Source organism: Mus caroli, chromosome 5, assembly GCF_900094665.2.
Source record: "Mus caroli chromosome 5, CAROLI_EIJ_v1.1, whole genome shotgun sequence".
Classification (NCBI taxonomy): Eukaryota; Metazoa; Chordata; class Mammalia; order Rodentia; family Muridae; genus Mus; species Mus caroli.
The window spans coordinates 105,162,498-105,171,929 of NC_034574.1; positions in this window are offsets into that span (position 1 = coordinate 105,162,498).

Sequence of the window (9,432 nt, forward strand, 5' to 3'; positions counted from 1 at the left end):
CTCCGCCCCCCAACCCCCCCACCCCCGAAGCAGGGACAAAGTCTTTCAGCTTCCGGACGAGGCGGTGCATGCAGCAGATGCTAAGGGGCCAGAGTCAGGGCAGAAGGAACTGCAGTTGGGGGAGGAGAGCCCTGCGGGAGACCCCACAGACACCACAGGGTACACCTTCTCACCCACCCCCACCTCCTACCCAGACCCATCACTGGATCTCCGGCATTTCACTGGGTCATCCCCACCCCACCCCCACCCTACACTGAATCGCCAAACATATCTGCTCCTGCTGCCTCTGCCAGGTGCTTCAGCCCATCCCCTCTGCCAGGTCCAGAAGACTCTGAAGATGCAGGCTGACCTCATCCATCGCTCCCCTGCTGCTGGCTCGGGCCTCAGGACTAGCAGCAAGCTTTACGCTGGCCTTCAAAGTCCTCCCCTAGCCTTGGCTGCCTGCTGGCTCAGTGGTCTCCGATCTAGCTCCAGAATTGCCAGCTGGACATGCCTGGCCCAACCTCTTGTTCTCAGGGGATCTGCTCATTTCCAGATAAAGTCAAGCCTTCATAGGTTTATGACCCCTGGAAGATAGACCCTCATTTGGGACTGGCTTTAACATGGTATTTTAATTCCATGCATGCACATGCCTGCACACATTCACATATACATACACATATGTCTACACACATTCTCACACACGATGAAGTTGCACACACATGCACACGTACATCTGCAAAACACATGTCTACACACATTGCCATATACATGCTAGCCTGTGAGACTCCTCAGGGAAGACATTTGCCCCTCTCTCAGCCTGGCAAAGGGTCTGCAAGGGAGGATACCTTCCATATCTGCATGTGGACAAACAGCTGAACAGGAAGCCTTTTTGGACACATTGTACAGATGCCCAAGCCAATCTGCAGGAGAGTGAGGGCTCTGGTCCGCTCCCATGTGACCTACGATAGGGTAGTTCAGGTCTCCATCTGTCTCCCAAAGGTCTCCTGTAGAAGGCAGCTCAGCCCTCAAGTACCCCTTCAAGGATGAGAAATGCAGACCCTCTCTGGGGCACATCCAACTTGTCTGGATTGGTAATAGTGTCTTCCTCCACATGTGGGTTGTGGGTACCTGACCTCTGCTTGCACAGAGGCAGGGCCACTGTGTTCACAATGCAGAGGCCTCAGGAGGCACTAGGGCAGACTGCATAGAAGGGACCTGCACACTCAGGGCCTGCTGAGTTCCATTTCTGGATTGGCACTGCAGTTGTTATAGACACCGTCAACTGGTATGGTACCAGAGATTGGCAGTAGACCCACTTTACAGACAAGGATATTGAGGCTGAACAAACAGGTCTGAGCCAAGATGCAGCCCCAACATTCTTCATCCAAGACCACCACCATCCTAGTCCCACCCAGGATGCCCAGAAATCCCAGAGAAATCCTCTCAGCCAGCCGTACCCACTCTCTTGTTATCTCACTGTGGTTGTTCTGCACAGCAGGGCATTCAGTATTTATGAGATGCCCTCATCTTTCTGTGGAGCAGCTGAGCTCTGTCTGTGTGCTTGGAAGAGGGAAGCAGACCTCTGCAGTCAGAGTGACCCAGCAGGAGGGGGCTGGGCTGGGTTCAGGCTCTCATCTGGCATCTGCTGAGCCTGTGAGGACAAGTGGGGCTGGAAACATATGGGTGAGTCTGGAGACCTTTGTTCTCTGGCTTACCCAAGTACCCAAAGCACTTGCAGAGAGCCCAGGAGGGGGCTGGGTGGGCAGAAGAATGTTTGAAATGCTCAGTGGTCCAGGCACAGGGGAGGCCAGCCAGTCTTACAGGGTGTGGGTATACAGGGTGTGGGTGGGAGGGTATAGGTGTGCAGAATGTTGGTGTATAAGGTGTGGGTGTGTACAACATGTGTGCACAGCATGGGTGTGCAGAGCCTGGGTGAACAGGGTGTAGGTGTGCAGGGTGTGAGTGTGTAGGGCATGGGTGGGCAGGGTGTGGGTGTGCAGGATGTGGGTGTGCAGGGTATGAGTATGCACAGCATGGGTGTACAGGATGTGGGTGTGCAGGGGGTGTGCAAGGTGAGGATGTGCATGGCGTGGGTGTGCCCCTTCTGAACCAGTGTTGGGCACTGTCCCACTTCTTGCCCAAAGAGGAGAGTTTAGAAATACATTGTCGGACCTGGGCATGGAGCAGTAGGAGAATTCTAGGCTAACAGACACTGATCTCTGGATTTGACCTCCAGCACAGCGTATACACACACACACACACACACACACATGGTGCGGTGGAAGAACTGGGGAGACGGCTCAGTTGGCAAAGTGTTTGCTGCACAATCACAAGGGCTATGTTTGATCTTGCAGCATCCACAGCTTGACACTGGCCCGTAATCCCAGCCCTCAGGAAACAGAGACTGGCTAACTGATCCCTGGGGCCCAGCAGCCAGCAGCCTCATCTAACCATGGAGTCCGGGAGAGATCCTGTCACAAAGGAGGTTTCCCTGAGGATGCCACTATAGTGTGCCCCACCTCCCCAGACTTCCTAGGCACAGGCACCCACATGCACCCAACGCCCACACCAATATTATACATGAATGTAATAAAATATTACATATATTACACAAGATAAGGTAGGAACCCCAGGGTCAGTGGCACATGTCTGTAATCCCAGCACTTTGCTGGCTGAGTCAGAGAAATCAGCTCAAGTCCAGCCTAGGCTGCACAGACAAAATAAAACAAGAAGAGTAAGACTTGGAAAAGGACACATAATCATAGATTTAATTGCTCTAGACGCAGTCACTCTGCTCTGAACAGTTCCTGGGAGCGGGCTGATCCATGTTTCTAAGCATCCTGAAAGCCAATGAGAAAATGGAACACAGTTCAGAACACAGTTTCGCACAGGCCCACAGTGGGTCAGAAAACACGCAGATATGGAAACTGCTATGGCTGCTTTGAGAGCAGGAAGGAGCTCAGGCCCCGACCTCACCAGGAAGCCCCCTCTCCTTGGCAGTAACTCTTCCCTGCCGATTGGCCCACCCCACTCTGCTCCAGCATCCACCCCGCACCCCAGAGCTGCAATCTTCAACAGCGACTAAATGGATGTGTTTCCACAGTTCACCACGAGAGGGCAGTGCCGCGCAGGTCCTGATCCACAGACCGCACAAGAGAGGACCAGGATGCTGGGGAGCTTGGAAGTTGCTAAGGCTTCTCCATAGAGAAGCTGGAGGGTGAGGTGAGGGTGGGATGGGGGACAGTAAGTGAGGGTGGGGTGGAATGAGCCTCAGCCTGTCATTTAGAGAATCACTTGAGCTCAGGGCCAGCCTAGGCTAAACTCAGTCCCTCTTCTCTCCCTTCCTTCTCCCGCCCCCCCACCCCTGACCTCTCACGTCCTCCCACTTCTTCTCCAACTCCCCTGTAGGCTTGCAGGTAAAGGCACTTGCTGACAAGCCTGAGGGCTTGAGTTTGAACCCTACAGCCTACATGGTGGAATGAGAAAAACAATGCCCAATGTTGACCTTTGACCTCCATTTGACAGATGAGGCACATATTCGCACATACGTGTAATAATAATAACAATAACAATAACAATGTGTGGGGGGAGGGTATGGGGGACTTTTGGGATAGCATTGGAAATGTAATTGAGGAAAATACGTAATAAAAATATTTTAAAAAACCAATAACAATGTACTTTTCAGTGTAGTGATAACTTTTTAATAGTCCTTATCTAGCTGACTCAAGGTGCCTGGCATACTCTAGATGGGGGAAAGGTCTTTGGAGAGAGCCAGGAGCCCAGAATCTGTGCAGCATCTTGGCCCTGTCTTCTGTATGGGATTGCACAGTTGGCCTCAGTGTTCCCATAGGAACTAGGAACAAGAAGGCATAGTAATGAAGGATCATGGTCACTGTGACAGAGAGAGTCAAAAATGAAGGATCAGAGCTTCGCAGCTCTAGGGCAGAAGTAGGAACATCTGCCACCAAACAGTGTAAGCTGCAGGGCCTATGTTTGGGGTAGGTGCTGGGGAAGTAAAGTCAGGGTTGGAAAATGTCAACAGAAATTTCCTCTTTAAATGTCACAGGAAATCCAAGTCTAGCAATTGGGGGGCGGTGTATATGATGACAGCTGTTTTTGGTTGTCAACTTGACTATATCTAGAATTAACTAAAGCCCCAAACTGTCTCTCTGGGCACACCAGTGAGGAACTTGTTGATTCACTGGATTATTTGAACTAGGAAGATCCACTTCTAATCGAGATCTCTGGGGTAGGAAGGCTCATCTTCTAATCTGGGCCACACTTCTGTTAGCAGTCTGTACAAAGGGTTTGGAAGAAGGAAGCACTCTCTCTCTCTCTCTTTCTCTCTCTCTCTCTCTCTCTCTCTCTCTCTCTCTCTCTCTCTCTCTCTCTCTCTCTCGTATACTGAAGACCAGCTAAAACATGCAGCCTCACAAACTGAACAACTGCTGAATCCTGGGACCTTCCATACATAGGCAGCTATTGTTAGACAGACAGACAGACAGACAGACAGAGAGGGGTTCAGTAAATTTTGTTACCCCAGAGAACCCTGACTAACACACTGTGCAACCTCAAGGGGCACAGAACTCTCCTGCTGTTCTTCCCCGCCTGATGCCCTTGCCTGATGCAGCCTTTTTGTTGGCAATCGCAAGGAAGACTTGGAGCAGAGCCAAGGGTGGGCAGGAAAGGGAGGCACCTCCCACCTGTGGTTTCCCGTCCATTAATCTAGTAATTACAGCCCCGGAAGGAGGGTGGGCAGATTCCCCACCCACAGGGCAAGAAGCAGCAATGCATGACTCCTTCTTGAGGAAGAGAGGCAACAACAGTGCAGGGGGTGGAAAGGAAGGCAGCCTTCCCCTCCTCCCCCTCCTGTTTCTACTGTGAAGCAGTTTCCTCTAAGGTTAGAACTTTCTATCTCTGATGGCAGCTCTCTAAGACTCAGGGTGTTTACAGGAGATTAAAGTAGCAGATGAGCTAAGGGGATGAGACTACATCCTTCAGAGGAGCTCCTTAGGCTCAGGAAGACGTCAACTCAAAACAGCTTCAGGAAGTCCCTGAAACTGAACAGATTCACTAGTGGTAAAGCGAATCACTCTCAGAGGAGCCCAGCTGCCTGGAAGAGGCTCATACTCCAGGAAAGGTCACTCTCCAACCTGTTGAGCTGTCTGCAGGCTGGGCAGCATGCTCCAGGCTCCTAGCTTTGTGAGCTGTCACCCATGTTAGGGTGGGCTTTGATGGCACAGCTGTCTTAAGAGTCACTTAAGCTCCTGTAAGTAACCCCAGTAAAACTACCTCACGGCTCACCAAGTTTGACTTTAATGGTAACTGAATTTAGACCTGTCACTGATTCCCTATCTGGGGTGTGTGGGCTTTGTTCACTGTTCCTGGGAACAGCATCAAACATCTTCTCTCTCACATCCAAGCTGTGGTGGTTCCTTCCCTGCCCTCAGGTGCCATTGAAGCCTAGTCTGTATTCTCTACTCCTGGACATTGGCTCACATCAGCTGTGGGAGGAGCCACACGGAGGAGACCAGTGGACATTGGCTCACAGCAGCAGTGGGAGGAGCCACACGGAGAAGGCCGGTAGGGGAGGCGAGCACAAAGGCACAGTTGTTTGTCTTGTATTTCCTTTCCCACGTATTCTTGGACCTCAACACTGTGCCTTTAGGCAGAAGAACCCAAGGGTTGGAGGGGTAGAATGGCTGCTGGAGGTCACCCCATCTAATGAGTATCACCATAGGATCGAGACCCAGGTGTGACTCCCTTCCTGAGTAACCATTAGGAGGCTTCGAAGAGCAGAGACACAGATGTGTTTTTTGCTGTGTGGCCTTGGGCCAGTCATTGGCCCTCCCTGGCCCAGAAGCCCCTGGTTTGAGGGTGTCCTCCATCCTTAACCCTGTGGTCAGCCCTGTTTGCTAAGCTGTGTTCACTGTGACAGGCGTTTCCTGCCTTCCAGTTGCTTTGGCCCAAATAGCGACAACACTTGAATTGTCTTTCTTTTATAACCTTGGGAGATTGACCTCCTGAGAAATTTTGAAAAATAATTTTATGCTCTCTGCTTCCCTCCCAAAATTGCCCTGCTGGGTCAACGTTTTTCTTCTTTATCACGACAGCACAGCCTCACATCTGGGACACCACCACCACCCTCTCCCTCCCCCCCCCCACCTTTTTCTTTTCAGTGGTCAGCTTATCTCCTGGCTTTGGCTTGAGCTGGCTCTTAATGGAGGCTCTAGTGACCAACCCCCCACCCTCCCTTCGTTCTGTCCGCCAATCTTCCCTGGCTTGCTCCCAGGAACCTAAGCTTTCCAGTAATAGATGAGGCTACCCAGTTCCTCATTTCACTTTCTCAACGCGATCCCATCAGACTTGCCGTTTATAACCCTCAGTTGACCCCCTTGATTACCTCTGCATTATACCTGAAATCGTGCATCACCCATAGCCATGGGCTGGGTAGCCTCCGGCAAATTCCTTGATTTCTCTAAGCCTCACATGCTGTATAGTCCAGGCTAGCCTCAAACTTAAGCAATCCTTTTGCCTCGGTCTCGTGAGTGCTGGGATGACAGGCATGCACCACCATGATTGGTTTATCAAAATACTCAGGGAGGAGGGGATGTAGCATAAATAGACAAAACAGGGCAGAGGCAGGGCTGGTTTCTAGCTCAGTGGTAAGCTATTTGCCTGGCATGCACGGGGACAATCCCTATAAGTCTCTCTCTGTGTCTCTCTGTCTGTCTGTCTGTCTGTCTGTCTGTCTCTGTCTCTGTCTCTGTCTCTGTCTCTGTCTCTCTCTCTCTCTCTCTCTCTCTCTCTCTCTCTCTCTCACACACACACACACACACACACACACACACACACACACGCCAAGCAGGATGCTTTATAACTAAATTCCAGCAAACTCCAAGAGGATGGTGGTGCTAAGCCAAGTGGCTTTCAACCTGTGGATCATGGGCCCTTTGGGAATTTGAGTTACCATTTCACAAGGGTCAGAAAACACAGATATTTACACTGAGATGTATAACTGTAGCAAAATTACAGTTATGAAGTAGCAACAGAAATAATTTTATGGTTGGAGGTCACCACAACATGAGGAACTGTATGAAGATGTCACAGCATTAGTAAGGTTGAGAACCACTGCTCCTGGCCAGCCAGGGCTATGTAATGACAATCTCAAAAATCACTCAGTGGCAACGAGCTTGTAACACAAGCTTGAGGGCTGTGGGTCCGCCTTCTGCTTCCCACCTCACTGCTGGTGTGTGTGAACGCTGCTCAGGCAGACAGAAAGGGGAGACAGGCGCTAGGTTATATTTCATCCTCTCTGCTGTGGTGGTGTTAGGCTTTTGGGACAGACACCTGCTCAGGGGTGGCAGAACACACAGCTCCAGCTCAGGTGAGAAAGCTGTGGTTCCCATACTTCCAGACACCCAGAGGCCACTGGGAACCTCGAAGAATCTGAATGGAGGCTTGTGGGCTGCTGACAAGCGCTGAGGGGGTGGTGGTAGAATCTGACTTAGCTCAGGGGTGAGTGTCCAGAGCACAGAGGAGCCTTCTGCAGGAGACTGAGGCAGCACGGCTGTGTATGACAATGGCTTCCCCCCACAGCAGTTCTTTTGAGAGAGACATTCCTTGTTTGTCCAAACTGTCTATTCATAGTGGAAAATGGATGCATACCACTCACTCAGGGTGAACCAGAGTTTAAATACCTTTTGCAGGAAGGAATGTCTGGAAAGGGAAGCTTATTGGCTAAACCCTTAGGGCCAGCCCACCTAGATACCTCATTAGCATGGAGAACTCCTGTGCTCCCTGACTAGGGGGTCGCGATCCTCACAAATGGGGTGTCGGTGGTCACGTGCTCCAGGACAGGAACTGGGTTGGGAGTCCGAAACGCCTACTGTTCTCAGATATGAGAATTACCGGGATTTCAGAATCCACTCAACCTTCTAGATTTTGTCTGGAGACACAGTTCCACTTGCCCCACAGAGGACTGAGAGGAACAAATGCTACAGACCCATGAACACTCAGGCTCGGAGCAGTGGCACAGAGGTATCTGATCTGAGTGAGATGCTGACAGTGTGTGCGAATGACCATGACTAGGCTTCTCCAGAGGACCCAGGTTCTAGTCCTTTAGTGGCTCACAAAGAAAGGTCTGTAACTCCAGTCCTGGGGATAGGGCGGCCTCTTCTGTCCCTCTGTGGGCACTGCACACAGGTGGTCACAGACCTACCTGCAGGCAAATCACCCATACACAAAAAAGAAAAATCTTGAAAGCATAGATCAGTGAACTAGACAATGAGGGATCGACAGCTAGAAGAGGGCTTGCTGTTTTAGCATGTTTTAGATTTCTCACACCTAGCCCTGCTCATAATGTCATGTAACCCAGCTCCAAAGGATTGCAAGCTCTTTTCTGCACCTACGGAATTCACAAACACAGGTGTGCACATGCACACCACACACACACACACACACGGAGCAGAGACATGGTTTAAAAAAACAAAACAAAACAAAACAAAACAACCCAGGCTGGAGAGATGGCTCAGCAATTAAGAGCACGGACTGCTCTTCCAGAGGTCCTGAGTTCAAATACCAGCAACCATACGGTGGCTCACAACCATCTGTAATGGGATCCGGTGCCTTCTTCTGGTGTGTCCGAAGACAGCTACAGTGCACTCATATGCATAAAATAAATTAATTTAAAAATAAAAACTTAATCCTGGGCATATATCCAGAAGATGTCCCAACTGGTAAAAAGGACACATGCTCCACTATGTTCATAGCAGCCCTATTTATAATAGCCAGAAGCTGGAAAGAACCCAGATGTCCCTCAACAGAGGAATGGATACAGAAATTATGGTACATTTACACAATGGAGTACTACTCAGCTATTAAAAAGAATGAATTTATGAAATTCCTAGCCAAATGGATGGACCTCGAGGGCATCATCTTGAGTGAAGTAACACAATCACAAAAGAACTCACACAATATGTATTCACTGATAAGTGGATATTAGCCCAAAACTTAGGATACCCAAGATATAAGATACAATTTGATAAACGCATGAAACTCAAGAAGAATGAAGACCAAAGTGTGGACACTGTGCACCTTCTTAGAATTGGGAACAAAACACCCAGGGAAGGAGTTACAGAGACAAAGTTCGTAGCTGTGATGAAAGGATGGACCATTTAGAGACTGCCGTATCCAGGGATCCATCCCATAATCAGCTTCTAAACGCTGACACCATTGCATACACTAGCAAGATTTTGCTGAAAGGACCCAAATATAGCTGTCTCTTGTGAGACGATGCCGGGGCCTAGCAAACACAGGAGTGGATGTTCACAGTCAGCTATTGGATGTATCACAGGGCTCCCAATGGAGAAGCTAGAGAAAGTACCCAAGGAGCTAAAGGGATCTGCAACCCTATTGTTGGAACAACATGATGTACTAACCAGAACCCCG